At 42.0% G+C, this 22,490-nt stretch overlaps 1 protein-coding gene and 1 pseudogene across 4 annotated transcripts in view; both read right to left on the bottom strand.

The window, feature by feature from the left end:
* Nucleotides 1-22,490, bottom strand: part of LOC108044588 (dnaJ homolog subfamily C member 16) — a 605,143-nt gene that overhangs the window by 207,847 nt on the left and 374,806 nt on the right. The gene's annotated exons all lie outside the window — the stretch shown is intronic.
* LOC108043880 lies at nt 17,458-19,350 on the bottom strand (annotated as a pseudogene).

Here is a 22,490-nt window from a genome sequence, read left to right as displayed (position 1 = left end):
TATGAGTGCCGGCATTATTACGCTCTCGCTCATACAAGGTGCCGTTATTTTTTTGTGCTTGCACCCATTCATTTTTGAGCAACGCGTGCTTGTCGCACTTGCACTCAAAACAAATGATGGAATAATCACAAGTAACAAAAAAGACAATGCGGGATTAATAGAAGTAGGCAAAACACACAAGAATTACTTGAGTGTTTTTTAAACACCATGGTGCTTTTGCATGATTTGTTCTTTGCGTTCATGTTCAGTGCATCGTTGAACTTGTTGCGGAGGCAAACATAATGACGGCGGAAATAATAAAAAATGAAATAGAACGTGGCGATTACACCGTAGCTCCAACTCACAAGGGCAAAAGTGTAATTTGGACAATATTATGTGAAATTATCCAAGAAGACCAAACTGTCCTTGAAGGCTGGATTTTTTGCAATACATGGAAGAAAGTTCTGAAGTTTGTTGTTAACCAAACTTTAAATGTTGTTTGTCTTTAAGACAACCCATGGAAGCAAAAAAAGTTTCTAGCTTGGACAAAAAATTAGCCATAGAGAAATGCAGCGAATGGGTTGTTCAGGATTGTCGCCCGTTTTCCGCAGTGAGCGGAAATGGATTTCGCAATCTGGCGAAATTCTTTATACAAATTGGTGCTGCTTATGAGCCATTTGGAGCGCTCCTGAAGCGTGTGTAAAAAATCACGCCTCCTCAAATACGTTACGCGCTGCCACCGCGTAAGATAAGATGGTCTGCTCTCGTCAATTGAAGGCTCCGGTACGGACATCAAAGAGGACCCAATCAGCAAGTGCGCTGGGCTAAGCGCCTCTCCATCGTTTGGGTCTTCGGAAAGGGGTGCCATTGGTCTTGAGTTCAAGATTGCCTCAGACTCGATTGCAATCGTTTGAAGCTCCTCGTACATTAGCCCAGTGTTGCCCAAGTTTTTCATCATTAGGCTCTTCATGGACTTCACTGCGGCCTCCCACAAGCCGCCAAAGTGGGGAGCACGCGGAGGGATGAACTTGAACTCGAATCCCACGATGCTGCTGAACTTCTGCAAATTTAATGTGTTGGCTTCGTCGAATAGCTGCTGCTTAAAGTCCTCGAGCTGCGATCGTGCACCGACGAAATTAGTTGCATTGTCACAATAAATGCGTAGTGGGATGCCTCTGCGACTGACGAAGCGCTCTAAACAGAGAATAAAATTATTAGTAGATAGATCGGAAATGAGTTCTATGTGGATTGCTTTTGACGAAAAGCATATAAACACGGCCATGTATGTTTTATATGGCACCTTGCTTCGAATGCGGTATGATGTGGAAAATGGTCCACATAGGTCGACTCCAGTTACAAAAAAAGGTCGTTGTGAATGAAAGCGATCAACTAGAAGTGATCCCATCATTTGTTCCATTAAACGAGGCTTATAATGGTAACAGTGTGTGCAGCGCCGTACAATCTTTCGCACAACTTCTCTGGCGAGAGCCTTTGGTCCAGCGTGCATGTGATGCCGGTGGAGATACTCAACAAATTTCAACGTGAAGCAATGATTCTTTGGTAGAAGAACAGGAAATTTGGCATCGAGTGAAATGGGCGCCTTGGCTAAGCGGCCTCCTACACGTAATAGTGTTATCGAACCGTTTGATCCGTTAGTCGCTGCTAGGAACAGATTTAGTTTCTGAAATTCGGGTTTTAAAATCCTGTTTTCCTTTAGCTGCTGGATTTCGTTGAAAAAGGTCTTCTGCTGAATATGTGATACGATGTGCTTGAACGCGTATTGCAATTCAGTTGCTGGTGTATGAATTACATCGAATAAGTTCACCTTTTTGTTGACCTTGATTCTATTAAAGACGCGCAACACAAAAGCTATGACTCGCAAAATGCGTCGATAGGATGAGAATTTGTTGATAACTTCATCGAATACATCTTCCTTGCTTCCACTATCGGTACATGTGAGGACAGTTGCTTTTCGCAGCTCCAACTCTTCATTGGTTTCCTGAGAATTTGGTACTGGTTGAGGCCATCCAGATGAGTCTTGACGTAAGAAGCTTGGTCCACGAAACCATATAGTTTCCATAAGCTCGGACCCTGCGCAGCCCCTTGAAACTATGTCCGCGGGATTGTCCTTGCCCGGAACGTGCCTCCAAGTGATGTTTGACGTGGTTGATTGCATCTCAGAAATCCGGTTAGCGACGAAACAGCTTAGCCTGGACGAGTGCATGGTAAGCCACTGTAGAACGATTCTTGAATCTGTCCAAAAGAAAATACTATCAATGTATTTTTCAAATTTTTGATTAATCTTGGCCCATGTTCGACACAATAAATATGCGGCGCACAATTCTAGCCGCGGCAATGAAATTGCTTTTATTGGGGCCACCTTAGACTTGGCGATGATTAGCATTAATTTGAACTCACCGTTTATGTATGTTCGTAGATATAGGCAACAGCCATAAGCTCGCTGCGATGCATCTGAAAATCCGTGTACTTTCGATAGATTTTTAGGTGACGAGTTAACGAATCTTGGAACTTCGATGGTTTGAAGATTGTGCAAATCTTCTTCTATTCGCTTCCACTGAGATTGAAGCTCAGGGAGAAGGTAGGGTATACCTGAAACAAAACACATCTAGTTTTGGTTGCCACGACATGCCCAAAGTCTTCGTAACATCTTTGGTATCAACCTTAAATTGAAACTCTGCTCCGTTGCCTTCTATTTTGCTTGTGTTCCACTTTGCAAGCTCTAATCCAGCCTTAGAAAGTATGCTGGTGACCTCTGTAACCTTGAGATGAAGCTCTTCGACACTGTCTGCTCCAGTAAGGAGGTCATCGACGTACATATCTTCTTTAAGTACGGCTGCTCCGATGGGAAACTGATTTGAGAACTTAACAATAACAATATATTTCAAGCTCCTGATTGCTAGAAATGGTGCGCAGGACATGCCGTACGTGACAGTGTTGAGCTGAAACAATTCTAAAGGCGCAGCTGAGGATTCTCTCCAGAGAACAAGTTGATACATACGATCGTCTGGTGATACTTCAAACTGGCGATACATCTTGCAGATATCAGCTACAAGTGCATGACGATGTAAGCGAAAGACAAGAAGTGTTAGGATAAGATTCTGCTGGATGCTTGGGCCAATCATCAACAACTCATTCAGAGAAAGGTTCGACATTGTTTTGCACGATGCATCAAACACAACTCGCACCTTGGTAGTCGTGCTTTCTGATCTCAAGACTCCATGATGCGGGATTACATAATGGGTCTTTTGAGAGTCGAAATCAGATGCCAATTGCATGTGATTCAAATCTAGGTATTCCCTCATGAATTGAACGTACATCTCCTTTAACAACGGGTTGCGGCTCAACCTCCGTTCATTTTGCAAAAACCGGGATTTGGCAATTTCAAAAGATTTACCTAACATGTGAGGATTCTCCTTAAATGGCAAGCAAACTTGGACTCGTCCAGATGTGAGAAACCTTGTGTTTGCCACAAAATGTCAATCGCATTCCTGCTCTTCTGCGGTGAAACCTTGATCGTGCGAATCAAACTCCTCGATTAGCCAAAACCTTTATAATGCACCTTGCAGCTCCGTAGAACGTGTCATGTTGCATGTTACGACTTGGGATTGCGGAATATCAGAAACCTTTCCGCCAACGATCCAACCAAGTGCAGTATTGACCAGGCAAGGAAGGCCTGGACCCAAAGAAATTTTGCCATGTGAAAGTAAATCAAAAAACTCTTGTGTGCTGATGAGTAGGTCAATCCGGTGAGGCATGTAGAAGCCTGGATCTGCAAGGTCAATCTCCGAGGGTATGTTCCATTGTGAAGTGTCAACGAATCGCTCTGGTTGATTAAGCGATATTGTCTTGGCTACAGCGAATTGGAAATGCCATTCATTTAAAGATAATCGTAATCGAATAGTTGTTGAGACCTAGAATCTCATCTGTTCTGACATCGCCTATGCCAGAAATGTCATACTTCTGTCTCTCGAATCTGAGCTGAAGGAGCTTGGCCAACTCTTCAGAGATGAAATTTATTTCAGAGCCTGAGTCAAGCAAAGCTCTGGCTGGCTGAAATATTCCGAACTTATCCCTAATCAATACTATTGCCGTAGGAATTAAAGCGCGCCTCGAATGACGCGAAAGCATGGAAACAGCATGTGTGCTGCTGAGATGTGTGGGAGACAATTTGTGTTGGTTGCTCTGGATGAGCAGTTCTATGCAGAATAGTATGATGTAAGCCTTGACAAACGCGGCAACGAGATCTACTTGGACATCTGCTCGCCAAATGGCCGGTCCGCAAACAATTTATGCACAGAGCGGATTGCTTGACGAAATTCAATTTATCCTGCCAGTCTAGTAAACCAAATGAAGGGCACTGATTGAGAGAGTGATCAGTAACAGAACATATTTTACAACCACCCTGTGCCGTAACAAAGGCTATTCTCTTCTCATCAGATGTTCGTTTAACGTTGCTCTCCAAAAATTGACAATGCCGGCTTAAACTGCGATAACAATCCTCCCAAGTAGGCAACACCTCGTATTCTTGAACCCGATCGTACGATAATTTCGAATCTGCATCAATTTTAGATAAAACAAGATGAATTAGTATTGCGTTCATAACATCTGCTTCTGTTCCTAACGACAACAACGATTCACGCAGCGCGGAGACGGTATCCAAGATACAACGAAGAGCTGCGGGATCAGATCGTTTCATAATTTGAATATCAAATAAGCTAGATATGTGCTCTATGAAATTCAAAACCTTTTTATCGTAACGCTTTTTTAACTGCTTTAACGCCTTTGGATAATTGATTTCGGACACTTGAAAAGGGGCCACAACACTTAGCGCGGGGCCAGACAAACAGCTAAGCAAGTAGTTAAATTTGTCAACAGCTGATATAGAAGCGTCATCATGTACCATGCTAGTAAAGGCAGTAATAAACTTCATGTAGTCACCATACTTCCCGTCGAACTTAGGCAGCTTTAACGAAGGCAAACAATTATGGTGCCCAGTTGCGCAATTTGCCGATGAATTAAAGAAACTTGCATCTTCTGGCCGGTCCTTCTTTGACGCCCCAATACGAGTGATGATAATTGCCTTGGTTTCTATGAATACGTCCTCTAATTCTTGCCGGCCGTCGTCAGCCGCATCCAGCCGTTCGATCTGTGATTGAATTTGAAGAATTTGTTTAAAATACGATTCCAAAATTTGTGACTGACATTCAAGGGCAGCAAGGTCGTTCTGCAGTTCTATGCGAACTTTGAGATTAACTATATTTCGCTAAATTGTATTCCTTTGTTGTCCCTAAGACACGAGTTGAGTATCACTCATTTTTGCAACGAGTTATTTAGCGAAAACTAATTGTGGAGTAATTATTGAGTGAAGCAATTCCAAATATGTTGGCAATGCCCTTTGGTTCAGAGGGAGAAAACAAAACACTCCAATGCTTGGGAGAATAACTCAATTTTTGGCTTATTTATTTGCAGACCAGCTGCACAAGTATGTATGTGTGTATATGGGCAATGCCCTTTGGTTCAGAGTGGAATGACAAAACCGCGATTGCATTTGCGAGTCTAGCTTACAGTTTTTCGTCCTCTTTGTGCCGCTCTTCTTTGGTCTCCAAATCTGTACTTGCGACGGTTATGATGCGCATACCCTGTATGCAGGTATCCACGACGATCCAGTGGCGATGATTCCGGTGATCCAACGATGCTTCCGGAGATCCAACGCTGATGCCAAACGCACTGCCAATACTCCGATGAGCTACACTGCGTGCCGAAATACACCAATTATTCTGGCGTTGATGGAATCTATTTCTCCGCCGAATGCAGAGGGAATGATTCGAAGTGGTTTATGGTGGGACTTGCCGAATGCAGAGTCCTGTCACGGTCGCCAAAATGTGCGGACTCTGCCGAATGCAGAGTTATTAGAATAGAATAACGTTCGACTTGTTTCGGTCTCTAATATGCACTGATTTTTAATGTTCGATTTCGAGATTACAAAGAGAGATATGTATGTATGTACATGTGTGAGCTGCATGTATAAAAAAGCGTAAGGCGAATTCAAAACATAAGCATATGATTACAGTGTGGGGTAATTAAATATAACAAGTTGGCAAAGAATTCAAATTATTAATCAGCTTGAACGAAGTTATTCATAACAATAATAATAATTAAATCAAAATTAATGTTGACTTATGATGTCATCGAACAGAGGGTAAAACAAAGCATAAAGATGGAGAACTACACGTTTGTAATTTTTTAAAAATTCTCTCGAAATCTTCAAGCAAAATTACTATTATTCTTAATGTACATATATTAACGCTAATCAGTTTTTGACTTCCCTCAGACTCACCTAATATTTGTTTAACTGTTGTCCAATTATCCACTATAGAATTAAGCATAGTATAATTTGAATGCCATCGAGTAGGGCAAGAATTTTTTAATGTTGTGTTTAGCCGATGTTGCAAATTTGCTTATTTAAAATACTTTACGATTTTTTTACATGAATGTAAAATTTCTTGTAGCTCATACGATTCTTCAAATGATTTTTCTAGAACATTTGAAAGTAAATGGCTACTACAATTCAATCGTATATTTTGCGCCAATGCTTTCTTTATATTTTATCCCCTCTCTGTTATGAATTTAATATTGGCAATGTCCTCAATATCAAATTGTGCAAAAATAGTTTTTAGTTTGTTAAAAATATTTTCACCTGTCGATTTTTCGAAGTGCATCGATTTCAAGCCCAAAATAATGTCATACAATTCTTGGTCTTTTAAATAATGCAATGTGACACCTAAACAATTTCTGTTGACGTACTGATCTGTCCACATATCAATCGTTGCCGATACTCCTCCATTATCCACTGCTTCTTTTAGTTCCTTGGAGATCATTGTCCGCTTTTCTTCCGCATCTTTTTCCGCATTTCGGCTTAATGTCGTTGCGTCCGGCAGTAGGTCATCAATATCGACGTTCGTCCGTTTCCCACGCCAACATTCGAATTGGCCAAATGGTTAATAATACACCTCCCCAGGAATGGATCCTTGGTCGCATCACCAACACGCATGTCGGAGCTGATGGACGAGTACGAGTGGCCGAGATCAAGGTGAAAAATGGAACCATTCGAAGACCCATCTGTAAGATAGCGCCCCTGCCTGAGCAAACTGGTGCTTGAATACTCCTTGGATCATTCAACGGGCGGAGAATGTTCGATGACATCATAAGTCAACATTAATTTTGATTTAATTATTATTATTGTTATGAATAACTTCGTTCAAGCTGATTAATAATTTGAATTCTTTGCCAACTTGTTATATTTAATTACCCCACACTGTAATCATATGCTTATGTTTTGAATTCGCCTTACGCTCTTTTGTACATGCAGCTCACACATGTACATACATACATATCTCTCTTTGTAATCTCGAAATCGAACATTAAAAATCAGTGCATATTAGAGACCGAAACAAGTCGAACGTTATTCTATTCTAATAAATCTGCATTCGGCAGAGTCCGCACATTTTGGCGACCGTGACAGGACTCTGCATTCGGCAAGTCCCACCATAAACCACTTCGAATCATTCCCTCTGCATTCGGCGGAGAAATAGATTCCATCAACGCCAGAATAATTGGTGTATTTCGGCACGCAGTGCAGCTCATCGGAGTATTGGCAGTGCGTTTGGCATCAGCGTTGGATCTCCGGAAGCATCGTTGGATCACCGGAATCATCGCCACTGGATCGTCGTGGATACCTGCATACAGGGTATGCGCATCATAACCGTCGCAAGTACAGATTTGGAGACCAAAGAACAGCGGCACAAAGAGGACGAAAAACTGTAAGCTAGACTCGCAAATGCAATCGCGGTTTTGTCATTCCACTCTGAACCAAAGGGCATTGCCCATATACACACATACATACTTGTGCAGCTGGTCTGCAAATAAATAAGCCAAAAATTGAGTTATTCTCCCAAGCATTGGAGTGTTTTGTTTTCTCCCTCTGAACCAAAGGGCATTGCCAACATATTTTGAATTGCTTCACTCAATAATTACTCCACAATTAGTTTTCGCTAAATAACTCGTTGCAAAAATGACTGATACTCAACTCGTGTCTTTAAGACAACAAAGGAATACAATTTAGCGAAATATAGTTAATCTCAAAGTTCGCATAGAACTGCAGAACGACCTTGCTGCCCTTGAATGTCAGTCACAAATTTTGGAATCGTATTTTAAACAAATTCTTCAAATTCAATCACAGATCGAACGGCTGGATGCGGCTGACGACGGCCGGCAAGAATTAGAGGACGTATTCATAGAAACCAAGGCAATTATCATCACTCGTATTGGGGCGTCAAAGAAGGACCGGCCAGAAGATGCAAGTTTCTTTAATTCATCGGCAAATTGCGCAACTGGGCACCATAATCGTTTGCCTTCGTTAAAGCTGCCTAAGTTCGACGGGAAGTATGGTGACTACATGAAGTTTATTACTGCCTTTACTAGCATGGTACATGATGACGCTTCTATATCAGCTGTTGACAAATTTAACTACTTGCTTAGCTGTTTGTCTGGCCCCGCGCTAAGTGTTGTGGCCCCTTTTCAAGTGTCCGAAATCAATTATCCAAAGGCGTTAAAGCAGTTAAAGGAGCGTTACGATAAAAAGGTTTTGATTTTCATAGAGCACATATCTAGCTTATTTGATATTCAAATTATGAAACGATCTGATCCCGCAGCTCTTCGTTGTATCTTGGATACCGTCTCCGCGCTGCGTGAATCGTTGTTGTCGTTAGGAACAGAAGCAGATGTTATGAACGCAATACTAATTCATCTTGTTTTATCTAAAATTGATGCAGATTCGAAATTATCGTACGATCGGGTTCAAGAATACGAGGTGTTGCCTACTTGGGAGGATTGTTATCGCAGTTTAAGCCGTCATTGTCAATTTTTGGAGAGCAACGTTAAACGAACATCTGATGAGAAGCCAAAGGAAAGGCCCACGCAGAATAGAAGAGCCTTTGTTACGGCACAGGGTGGTTGTAAAAAATGTTCTGTTACTGATCACTCTCTCAATCAGTGCCCTTCATTTGGTTTACTAGACTGGCAGGATAAATTGAATTTCGTCAAGCAATCCGCTCTGTGCATAAATTGTTTGCGCACCGGCCATTTGGCGAGCAGATGTCCAAGTAGATCTCGTTGCCGCGTTTGTCAAGGCTTACATCATACTATTCTGCATAGAACTGCTCATCCAGAGCAACCAACACAAATTGTCTCCCACACATCTCAGCAGCACACATGCTGTTTCCATGCTTTCGCGTCATTCGAGGCGCGCTTTAATTCCTACGGCAATAGTATTGATTAGGGATAAGTTCGGAATATTTCAGCCAGCCAGAGCTTTGCTTGACTCAGGCTCTGAAATAAATTTCATCTCTGAAGAGTTGACCAAGCTCCTTCAGCTCAGATTTGAGAGACAGAAGTATGACATTTCTGGCATAGGCGATGTCAGAACGCAGATGAGATTCTAGGTCCCAACAACTATTCGATCACGATTATCTGTAAATGAATGGCGTTTACAATTCGCTGTAGCCAAGACAATATCGCTTAATCAGCCAGAGCGATTCGTTGACACTTCACAATGGAACATACCCTCGGAGATTGACCTTGCAGATCCAGGCTTCTACATGCCTCACCGGACTGACCTACTCATCAGCACACAAGAGTTTTTTGATTTACTTTCATATGGCAAAATTTCTTTGGGTCCAGGCCTTCCTTGCCTGGTCAATACTGCACTTGGTTGGATCGCTGGCGGAAAGGTTTCTGATATTCCGCAATCCCAAGTCGTAACATGCAGAATGACACGTTCTACGGAGCTGCAAGGTGCATTAGAAAGGTTTTGGCTAATCGAGGAGTTTGATTCGCACGATCAAGGTTTTACCGCAGAAGAGCAGGAATGCGAACCACATTTTGTGCAAACACAAGGTTTCTCACATCTGGACGAGTCCAAGTTTGCTTGCCATTTAAGGAGAATCCTCACATGTTAGGTAAATCTTTTGAAATTGCCAAATCCCGGATTTTGTAAAATGAACGGAGGTTGAGCCGCAACCCGTTGTTAAAGGAGATGTACGTTCAATTCATGAGGGAATACCTAGATTTGTATCACATGCAATTGGCATCTGATTTCGACTCTCAAGAGACCCATTATGTAATCCCGCATCATGGAGTCCTGAGATCAGAAAGCACGACTACCAAGCTGCGTGTTGTGTTTGATGCATCGTGCAAAACAACGTCGAACCTTTCTCTGAATGAGTTGTTGATGATTGGCCCAAGCATCCAGCAGAATCTTATCCTAACACTTCTTGTCTATCGCTTACATCGTCAGGCACTTGTAGCTGATATCTGCAAGATGTATCGCCAGTTTGAAGTATCACCAGACGATCGTATGTATCAACTTGTTCTCTGGAGAGAATCCTCAGCTGCGCCTTTAGAATTGTTTCAGCTCAACACTGTCACGTACGGCATGTCCTGCGCACCATTTCTAGCAATCAGGAGCTTGAAATATATTGTTATTGTTAAGTTCTCAAATCAGTTTCCCATCGGAGCAGCCGTACTTAAAGAAGATATGAACGTCGATGACCTCCTTACTGGAGCAGACAGTGTCGAAGAGCTTCATCTCAAGGCTACAGAGGTCACCAGCATACTTTCTAAGGCTGGATTAGAGCTTGCAAAGTGGAACACAAGCAAAATAGAAGGCAACGGAGCAGAGTTTCAATTTAAGGTTGATACCAAAGATGTTACGAAGACTTTGGGCATGTCGTGGCAACCAAAACTAGATGTGTTTTGTTTTAGGTATACCCTACCTACAATCTCTTCCGTCACCAAGCGGAGCATCGTTTCACTTGTAGCTCACCTATAAGATTTGCTAGGGCTCGTATCACCAGTCGTTACTCGATGCAAAATATTGGTCCAAGAGTTGTGGATGCATCGTCTAAACTGGGACGATCCACTTCCCCCTGAGCTTCAATCTCAGTGGAAGCGAATAGAAGAAGATTTGCACAATCTTCAAACCATCGAAGTTCCAAGATTCGTTAACTCGTCACCCAAAAATCTATCGAAAGTACACGGATTTTCAGATGCATCGCAGCGAGCTTATGGCTGTTGCCTATATCTACGAACATACATAAACGGTGAGTTCAAATTAATGCTAATCATCGCCAAGTCTAAGGTGGCCCCAATAAAAGCAATTTCATTGCCGCGGCTAGAATTGTGCGCCGCATATTTATTGTGTCGAACATGGGCCAAGATTAATCAAAAATTTGAAAAATACATTGATAGTATTTTCTTTTGGACAGATTCAAGAATCGTTCTACAGTGGCTTACCATGCACTCGTCCAGGCTAAGCTGTTTCGTCGCTAACCGGATTTCTGAGATGCAATCAACCACGTCAAACATCACTTGGAGGCACGTTCCGGGCAAGGACAATCCCGCGGACATAGTTTCAAGGGGCTGCGCAGGGTCCGAGCTTATGGAAACTATATGGTTTCGTGGACCAAGCTTCTTACGTCAAGACTCATCTGGATGGCCTCAACCAGTACCAAATTCTCAGGACACCAATGAAGAGTTGGAGCTGCGAAAAGCAACTGTCCTCACATGTACCGATAGTGGAAGCAAGGAAGATGTATTCGATGAAGTTATCAACAAATTCTCATCCTATCGACGCATTTTGCGAGTCATAGCTTTTGTGTTGCGCGTCTTTAATAGAATCAAGGTCAACAAAAAGGTGAACTTAGTCGATGTAATTCATACACCAGCAACTGAATTGCAATACGCGTTCAAGCACATCGTATCACATATTCAGCAGAAGACCTTTTTCAACGAAATCCAGCAGCTAAAGGAAAACAGGATTTTAAAACCCGAATTTCAGAAACTAAATCTGTTCCTAGCAGCGACTAACGGATCAAACGGTTCGATAACACTATTACGTGTGGGAGGCCGCTTAGCCAAGGCGCCCATTTCACTCGATGCCAAATTTCCTGTTCTTCTACCAAAGAATCATTGCTTCACGTTGAAATTTGTTGAGTATTTCCACCGGCATCACATGCACGCTGGACCAAAGGCTCTCATTGGAAACTTGCGACTTCAGGCTTGGATTGTAAACGCCAGAGAAGTTGTGCGAAAGATTGTACGGCGCTTTACACACTGTTACCATTATAAGCCTCGTTTAATGGAACAAATGATGGGATCACTTCCAGTTGATTGCTTTCATTCACAACGACCTTTTTTTGTAACTGGAATCGACCTATGTGGACCATTTTCCACATCATACCGCATTCGAAGCAAGGTGCCATATAAAACATACATGGCCGTGTTTATATGCTTTTCGTCAAAAGCAATCCACATAGAACTCATTTCCGATCTATCTACTAATAATTTTATTCTCTGTTTAAAGCGCTTCGTCAGTCGCAGAGGCATCCCACTACGCATTTATTGTGACAATGCAACTAATTTCGTCGGTGCACGATCGCAGCTCGAGGACTTTAAGCAGCAGCTATTCGACGAAGCCAACACATTAAATTTGCAGAAGTTCAGCAGCATCGTGGGATTCGAGTTCAAGTTCATCCCTCCGCGTGCTCCCCACTTTGGCGGCTTGTGGGAGGCCGCAGTGAAGTCCATGAAGAGCCTAATGATGAAAAACTTGGGCAACACTGGGCTAATGTACGAGGAGCTTCAAACGATTGCAATCGAGTCGGAGGCAATCTTGAACTCAAGACCAATGGCACCCCTTTCCGAAGACCCAAACGATGGAGAGGCGCTTAGCCCAGCGCACTTGCTGATTGGGTCCTCTTTGATGTCCGTACCGGAGCCTTCAATTGACGAGAGCAGACCATCTTATCTTACGCGGTGGCAGCGCGTAACGTATTTGAAGCAGCAGTTCTGGGAGCTATGGAGGCGTGATTATTTACACACGCTTCAGGAGCGCTCCAAATGGCTCAAACCCCACGCCAACATTCGAATTGGCCAAATGGTGATAGTTCACGAGGATAATACACCTCCCCAGGAATGGATCCTTGGTCGCATCACCAACACGCATGTCGGAGCTGATGGACGAGTACGAGTGACCGAGTTCAAGGTGAAAAATGGAACCATTCGAAGACCCATCTGTAAGATAGCGCCCCTGCCTGAGCAAACTGGTGCTTGAATACTCCTTGGATCATTCAACGGGCGGAGAATGTTCGATGACATCATAAGTCAACATTAATTTTGATTTAATTATTATTATTGTTATGAATAACTTCGTTCAAGCTGATTAATAATTTGAATTCTTTGCCAACTTGTTATATTTAATTACCCCACACTGTAATCATATGCTTATGTTTTGAATTCGCCTTACGCTCTTTTATACATGCAGGTCACACATGTACATACATACATATCTCTTTTGTAATCTCGAAATCGAACATTAAAAAAAAAAAAAAAATTTTTTTTTTTTTTTAATAAACTTGGGCGGGGCCCCCCCCCCCCCTTTTAAAAAAAAACACTTTGCGAACCGAACGCTGAAGACATTTCACCAATATCCGTTCTTAAGGAAAGAATTTTAATTAATGTACATACGATTTGGAAAGAAAACTTAAGTATTTGGCGCAAAGCTGCATTTTTTTTATATCCACCAATCCATACAATAGTTTTTCGAGTAATGAATCAAGTCCAGCAAGTCCTATTTGTCAATTGGCAACTAACTCTAAAAACCAAACGTTTGTGCCGAAAACCCAATTTTTCTTTTCTCACCTGGTGGTTTTTTCAAAAAACAGTTATAAAACACCTTTGGAGGAAATAGAAAGTTACTGTACAGAGAGAGTTTCTTTAAGCGAGGACTTCGAGCCGATTAAATGGTGGAAAAGCAAGGAAAACTGTTATCCTCTTTTATCTAAGTTAGCATTGCAACTTCTTACTATACCATCGAGCAGTGCAGCGGCCGAGAGAGTTTTTTCCTTAGCGGGCAATGTTATAACAAAGAAAAGAAATAGAGTAGGACCTAAATCTGTTGATAATTTACTTTTTCTCCATTCTTATTATCATAAATTTAAATACAAATAAAAATGATTTTTAATAAAACGACCTGAAGCTAAAAAAATATGTTAAATAAAAAATAATTAAAAGTTAAGTAATATGCAATGAAGCAAAAAAAATATATATGTTAACTAATAAATATTTATAAAGTAAGTAATAGGCAATGAAGCAAAATTATGTTAAATAAAATGTAAGATCCATAGAAATAATTTGTTTCATTTAGCGACGTATTTGGAGCAGCAGGTAGTAAAAAAAATAACTCAAGCGAAGGCTCGCAAAAAAGAAACCCTAACACTCAATACAATATTTGCCTTCATTTTTGTGTTTTCCTTTTCACCCATCCGCACGCTAACGCGCTGGCGTGCGCACACATGCTTGTTCAAAAAAACTACCCGCTCTATATTGATGCTTGGTGCGGCATACACTTATGCATTATTACGAGGCTGGCACTTATACTCAGTTGTCCGGTAGCAAAAAACACCAGAGTGCCAGAATCACCCTACATTTACCCGGTGCACCTTGAGTGCCGGTGGACTCTTGCAGTTCTCTGGTTAGAAGTTAGTTTTTTGAAATTGGTACACTGGTTTGGCCTCGACTAGGAAGTTTTACTCCCCGGCCAAAATTCGTCCGAGCATATGGCTTCAAAAAGCTCGTTAGGGCAGTTATCTTGAAAGGTGAAATGTCTCTAGCACAAGAAAACTTAAACTTTTAAACCTTAACACTATTACAATCGGCTTTAGTTTTGTCTTGTATATAAGACAATACATCAGAAGAAACGAAAATTTGTTGTGCTATGGCATTAAAAAGCTTGGTGATAGTGCAAACGGATTCAGCTGATTTTAGATGGTGCTAACGATTTCGTTTGTGCGAAACCTTACCTTCTTACCCTCTTATTCTAGTAGACTTCTGTTGATTAATTTACCCTCCCTAGCCAACCGTAGAACGATGCTTGGTACTATCTTCATTTATAACCTTATACATGGTGATATTGACTGCCCCGACTTGGTATGCCTTGCATGAGCCTTTCAGAGTATTATGTTCTGATTATAATAGACTATTTCCTCTATTTCCTCGCGTCTATCTTCTCGCGAATCGTGCAGTGCGATACACGGCTGCGCCCCTCGGTCGGTTAGGCGGGTATGTGGGCCGTGGGACTCCGCGCGAAAAACTCAATTGGGTCATGTTGAAGCTGAGGCTTATATGGTTTAGTAAACGCACTAGTGGCAGGATTTGGTTGGAAGACATTTTTAAGGTGGTTGGCAACCGTGCTGGCTCTGTCTGAACGGTTGGCAAACGTGCTGGCTCTATCTGCACCGCTGCGCGCCCCGACGCCTGTGCGATTTATAATAGGCATCACAGTTACTTTCGGTGAGCTTACTTCATAGTTAGTGTTTTGGACTAGATGTTGATAATTGCTCTATGTAGCGCGGGGGACATATGCTTCTTCTCGCGACGTTAACTCTCGTTTCTAAAATTCAATCGTTGATGCCTAAAGGTCGAGGCGTGAAAAGGTTTTAATTTTCTGGAAAAATTAAGCGATAACATTTTTCCCAATCCGCCGACACCGCCGCATTTGAGTGTATTGGCTATTCAAGTATTTTTTTGCGGTTGTTTATTTTTACGTGTTGTCTAGTGTAAGTTTCATCATGCCTGAGTACTCTTGTTAAACTGCATTTATTTCTTGGCATTTAAATCACAATTACTTTAAGCTTCTTATCGATCTGAATTCTACCATTCCATTGGAATATAATTACGAGTAATTTAATTTGACTCTTCAGCGAACCATTGAGCCTTTTGAAATAAAGCAATGGAATTTGTTCAAGTAAAAAAAAAAAAAAAAAAAAAGGCTTTAGTGGGTTGACGTGAGGCATGTTTTAAGCGTTGCCTAGCAGATGGCGATCTGTGGAATTGCCACTCTCGACGTAAGCGTCGGTTTTCGAGGACGAGCTCTTCGATTTGTAGATCTGTCTTCTTTTGATTGCATTGTGTACTTGTAGTTTGAGGTGTGGAAACTCGAGCTGCAGAGACGAGTACAGACTCCAGTGTATTAAGAAAGCTGTCTTCGTTGGCTTCATCGTTGAGATGAGGACTTAGCTCAATGTGTGAGCTAATGTATTTCTTTTACTCCAATGCGCCTGGATGTCGGAGTATAATAAACAGGACAGGCAAGTGATCATATGAAAGATCCGAGAGGCATTCGGCGCTTATCAGATTTTTAGGAATGTTTTTGGTAATCGCAAAGTCGGGTAGTTTCTTTGGGTCTGTCGGCCAGTATGTTGGTCTGCCAGAAGAAACATAATTATAATTGCATTATAGAGCTGTTTTCCTTTTGGAGTCACGAGACGTGATCCCCAGTGTGTGTGCTTGGCATTGTAGTCTCCTGCTGCTATGAAGTGGTCTCCTCGTGAGTTGAAAAACTGCATAAACTCATCTTCAGCTATAGTGAAGCGATGGGGGCCGTATACGACTGCAAGTGTAAGTTGGTTGCCAGTATTTATTTGTGTATTTATAGATGTGGCCTGTAGGTAGTTTTTAGCAATTTTGTTATGATAGTGGTGCTTAATACGGCTTCTGATTAGAATTCCAGTCCCACCATGTGCTTTACCATTTGGATGATTTGTTCCGTAGAATGTATAGCCTCGGTATTGGAAATTGTTTTTGTTTGTAAGGTGTGCTTCTGAAAGCAGCATTACGTCGATATGATTGTCGATTAGGAATTGAGCTAACTCAAGTTTAGGCTGTGAAACGCCGTTAGCGTTCCACGTAGATATTCTTAGGGAAGTCATTATTTATTGTTTGAATCAATAAATTTTGGTTTCGCATTAAATCTGGCATAGTTGTGCGCATAAACGACATAAACTCAGTAAGGCTTTGTTGCAGGCTGCATATCATATCTTCAAAGTTGCTTTTTGGCTGCTGCGGGGATTGTTGCTGCTGAGCCGAGTTCGGTTCTTGGTATGTTGTTTGCAGAAATGAACTTTTTGAGACAGGGTTAGCCAGTCCTGATTTTAAAGCGCTTGCGTAAGTCACATTTTTATCAGAGTTTATGAGTCATAGTTAGGATCTGGCTGCAGTCGAGAAGAAGTCTTCAGGGTTTGATCCGGAAGATGTCATCTGTTTATTTTGGGTGCGGGCAGTAGTTCCTCTCTGGTGGATGCGACTTTTGAGCTCCTTATAATCTGGGCAGCCTCTGTAGTTAGCAGTGTGATTGTCACCGCAGTTGCCGCACTTTTTCGAGTTGCAGTCATCTTTGCTCGCTGGGCAGTGTGCGGAGTCATGAAGCTCTCCACAAACTACACACAACTGGCGCAGTTTACAGTATGACCTTGTATAAACTTTTTTATTTTGAATTTTGGTTTTCGAACAGAACAAATAAATAATATATCCTTAATTCCAAATATTAATTGGCTCTAACTCTGCATATTTACAAGGAATCCATCGTTTTTCTCCAGGGTCTTAAAGATTTTTACAGGTTAATAAATAATGTCAGGAAATGGAAATCTTAAGTATTAGGAGATGAGAAAATTCGCTCCTGGCGGCAAAAAGTTTAATTCTTTCTAGGCAAGTTAAAGCTTAACATAAATAAGGAAGGTTCTTAATTGATTTTCTTTAAATTTTAAAGTGTAAATGTATTAATGATTTATTAATATGAAAGAGTAAACTGGTTCATACTAATCTTTATGCTCGCCCTGAAGATTTTATTGATTTATTTGGTTTTACATAATTTGTTGTTTTATTTTTGTATGTTGATTTCTCGCGGCTTGATTTCAAATCGTATACAATTTTCTTTTGTATATTTATAGCTTCTGGTCAGTTCTATATTCTATTAATGATTTGTTAGTGTTTGCCTATAAGATTTAAATGTCACCTTCTTTCGCTATTCTTTTGTAATGCGATTTCCATTACTCTTGCTCCACTTCCTCCTCATCAACCAGGGCCTGCGCCAGCATCTCCTCGATGGGATCTTCTTTGAGCGATTGGGTGACCTTCTCCAGGGCCATCGGCTGTCTTTCGTGCACCGCTTCCTCGTCATTCTTGTCCAGTTGCAGGCAGGCCAACTTGGACAATCGGGAATGTTTGCTGCGCCCGGCATCGCGTCGTCGCTTGCGAGGATTGGACTTCAGCCGCTCCTTAACCACCGCAGTCCAGGGCCTGGCACTCAAAGCGCCTTCCCGAATGGGAGGTGAGCATGTGCTGGCGAAGATTCCGCAGATACGAGTAGCTCTTGCCGCAACCCTCTTCTGTGCAGGTGAACGATGTGCCCTCTTCCTCCGCCGCCGCCTCCTTGTGCTTCACCTCGATGTGGCGCTTCAGGTCGCTGGGCTTGTCGTAGGCGCAATCGCAAAGCTCGCATCTGGAGCGATTCCGGCCGTGCAAGGTGTCGCGGCAGTGCTTCGCGTACAGCGACCACTTGTCGAACTTCTGGGGGCAACTGCTTGCAGCTTCCCTCGTGGCTCTGGCACTGCCACTCCTGGTAGAATCCCCGCGAGCACTTGGCGCAGCTAAACGTATACTCCTGCGTGTGCTCCCTGATCTCGTGGCGCTTCAGCTTCAGCTTCTGCGAGAACTTGGCGCTGCAGTGACTGCACGGTCTCTCGTGCGTTTCGCGCATGTGACGCGTCATGTTGTTGACCGAGATGAACATCTTGCTGCACTCGTCTAGGAAACACTTAACTGTCTTCTTTGCCGCCGCCTCCGGTAGCTCGTGGTTGCTTCTCAAATGGCGCTTCAAGTGCGTCACTATGGATTAAGTCTTGTCGCAGCACTCGTACGAACAGGCGTGCTTCTTAAGCCCGGTGTGGTGATATTAATGGCGGTCCAATTGGTCCAGGTGGCCTCGCATTTCGGGACGCTGCAGGTGTACTTGACCGATCCGCCGCTGTTGCGGAGCTCCTGGCGCTGCTTGAACTCCTCCAGAACGGTTTTCATGTCGCTATCGCTAGCAATTTGCGTTCCAGGCGGCATTTTCGGAATAGTTTACAAAACATAGTTTACAAAACAAAATCTGACAGTCTGGCCAGTGTTGGCCAATGCGAATGCCATATTCTTGGCAGTTCCCACATTGTACCGGGCCCTTGCGTTTGTGCGGTTCCTTAACTGTAAATATGCGGTGTAGCAGGAACTAAAGATTGTAAATAGGGTGCACTTCGTTTTTCTTTAGCGTCCTATTTTCTGGTTCGAGCTCAACCTTAAAGAGTTGCTGCGGCTTTCTATCCCTGTTAAGGATATTGAAGACTCTGCAGGCGTAACGTCCCTTAAGTACGACTTGCAGGTCCTTTCTACATTCTATTTTAGCTGATACGTATAAAAGTTCTTTTTATTCTCGGTAAGATATTTTGATAATACTCTGTAATTATATTCATTTGAAGCTTTGTTTCTTGGATGTTAACCTTTACTAGAGGTATTATGTGGAAGTTATCCTTTCCAATAGCTCGATAATTTTGTTGACAAGAACATTGGAACTTTTTTCTCGACTATAAATAGGCGGAGGTTTTGGCTTCCTTTTCTCGACTTCAGTAGATTCGGCAGCCTCAACGTCAAAGGCGTCTTCCAAGATTTTAAATCGGTTTGAGTTCATGGGCCTTTCTATTCCAGCTAGGCTAGCATTGCTACAGGTTATTTTGCGTTGAGAATTTAGAGGGCTCAGCATCCTTTTAATTTGGATGTAGCGATCCATACCAGTCTGCACAGCCGGCTTAGCACATTCATTGTTTTTGTTCTGTTTTTCGGGCAGCGCAGCGGCAGACGTATTAATATTTGCTCTGCTAGCTGATGTGTCATTAAACGCGCAGTCGATACAGCTGTAGTTGTTGTTGTAGTTACAGTTGACGTTGTTAAAGAAATTGCGGTGCTGGTTACTGCTGATAAGCTTAGGTTATTGCACGTTGACGTTGTGTGCGAACGTCGTTCAGACTCATTGTATTCGAGGTAAAGTTAATTAGAGTTTTAAGTGTTAATATTTATATTAGTTAATTGACCAATCAATATAAACATTCGGGATTTCATCGCAGAAAGCGTCTTTTCGCGTAATAGTTGATTTATTAAACCAGTCACTGCACTTTTATGTTTTTATTGAATACTTTTTCCCGGAGCAGAATAAATACACGTCTGCATGCGACGACGGACCACAAACTGGCAAACATAACTGGGGTATGGTTAATTCGGCAAAAAAAATGACTATTTTCATGAATTTTTTCCCGCGATACGATCTCAGATCAATTATTTTATAAGCATATTAAAGTACAACATTTAAACTACGTTTTCACAAATTTTTATAAAAACAAAAATAAATAAGCCGTTCGCAGCAAAGCTCCGTAGGCGCCTCCATGAGAAAGGTTTTGCGGTGAACAGCATAACTTGTTACTGGATCATCAGAAAAAAACAAACAAAAATTTGTTATTACTTAATATGTTTCTAGAGGTTCTGATGAATCTAAAATTTAAACGCAATATTCTTCAAATGTTGTGAATTCAGAAAAAAAAATTTTAAAAGATAGGGCCAAAAAAAATTTGAATACCATACTATGTCAACCTACACCAAATACAGTGGTGTTGGTCCGATTATAACGCCAGATTTTACATTGTTTACAAGTGATCATATTTATATAGAAATTGTTCGGAAACAGGAACTTTTTATAGCGTTAAGAAGTCAAAGTGGGTAGATGCCAGGTCTGAATTAAGAACCCTAATTCCGAAACCACTCCAGTAGGTTAGGTCAAAGCAGTTAAAACAATTACCCCCATATATTTGTCAACACGAGACTAACACTTGGGTATAAAAAACAACTTATACAACAACTTGTAGTTCAAGCAGAAAATCCCTAATCTCCTCAGGGGAGCACTCAGACCAGGCAGGTTTGATTCCCCCACCACCTTAAAAAAAACTATTTTATGCAACTCATAAAATGATTATACCTTTGCAAAGTATATTTTAATTTTAGTCAGAAGTTTGTAATTCAGTCAAAAAGACATTTTCTCTTAATATGTATAACTAGGCGAGCTGGTACATCGGTTGTTATACCGTTTACCGTAAACTTTTACAATTGTCTTTTTATTTGTAAACGCAAATCTATGCCTACAGGGTGCTCCATCTTTCCTGTCCGTATGTAAACGGTGAACAACTTTCACATTTACCAACCGATTTAGTGCATAATATATGTATGTTTTGGAAACGTTAATTCACTAAAATTTTAGCCATGGATCGCTTCACACCGAAACAACGTGCTAAAAAAGTGGCACTTTACATCGAAATTGTATTAATATGTATTAACTCAACGTGCATTTCGGAAAAAATATCGAGGCACAAAGACACCATCTGACAATTCTATTCGTCGGTTCGTGGTTGTCGTCAAGTTTTAGAACGACAGCGAGGAAGGATAAGAATTAGATTTACGCTTGGTGTTAACGAAGTTATAAAACTGTCTCGGGTCGTGCGAGAACTAGACCATACAACGGTTTAAGTAACTATTATAACACTGAGTATTAAGCACGGTAAATCTTGACCGAGCACTTAAATAACTAGCAAAAACAGCATTTTTATATTTCCTAAAAAGTCTGGACTTCACATTTCTTAAGTTTATAAACTTGTGCGGAGTCTTAAACTCCCCACAAATCCCGATGCAGGAGAGTGGCTGGCCAACAGCGAAGGAGGCGACGTAAAGGGCATCCAGGTCAAACGGGAAATATACGGCCCTAGGACCCACGCACGGCAAGGGCAACGAGGTTAAACGGTAAAATGGCGAACTTCGGACTTGCACAAAGAGGAAATAACGGCACCTCCAGCGCCTATAAAAGGACGGCGCAAGCGCAGCTCAGGATCAGTACGAGTGCTAGAATCAAAGCGAGTGGGTGAACGTGGAATAAGTAAAGTCAAAACACAAGTGCCGAACGACGACAAGTGGTAGGTCGTGGTCAAACCATACTTAAGGAGTCCTTGCGCGGTGTCAGGCGATAAAGGTGGCTAGGCCATAAGGGAGAACCCAGTTCAACCTGCTAGGCGATACACCTTGCCGAAAAAGTCCAGACTGAACTCGGGGAGCCTGGGAAATTCGCATAACATTCAGGGTCTTGGTGGAGCCGACCCGATCTCAGTCACCCGGAGCAGCAAGCCGAAGAAACGCAGCAACAGGCCAGGAGCGACGTAGCAGCGGCCAGCTAGGAGCAACGCAGCAGAGGACAGCGACAACGAGCAGCAGAAGCAGTAGCAGTAAGGCTATATTTCGAGAAACAATAAACCAGCACCAACCTAATCCTTTCTGGCGTTATCCTTTGGTCACGGGCGTCACCCTGTTCGCAGCAGAACGCATAAATTTCATTGTTTACTATCAATTTGCAAATTTAACGTAAAGTTTGCTAACAGCATCTGCGTTGCGCTAACAGCACCATGTTAATTTTAACAGTACGAATGTAACACCTCGAAAACAAACACTGTACAACACTTACTATTCACTTC

This window comes from Drosophila rhopaloa, unplaced genomic scaffold (genome assembly GCF_018152115.1).
Source record: "Drosophila rhopaloa isolate 14029-0021.01 unplaced genomic scaffold, ASM1815211v1 contig_156, whole genome shotgun sequence".
Classification (NCBI taxonomy): domain Eukaryota; kingdom Metazoa; phylum Arthropoda; class Insecta; order Diptera; family Drosophilidae; genus Drosophila; species Drosophila rhopaloa.
This window is presented reverse-complemented; position numbering and strand designations above follow the sequence as displayed.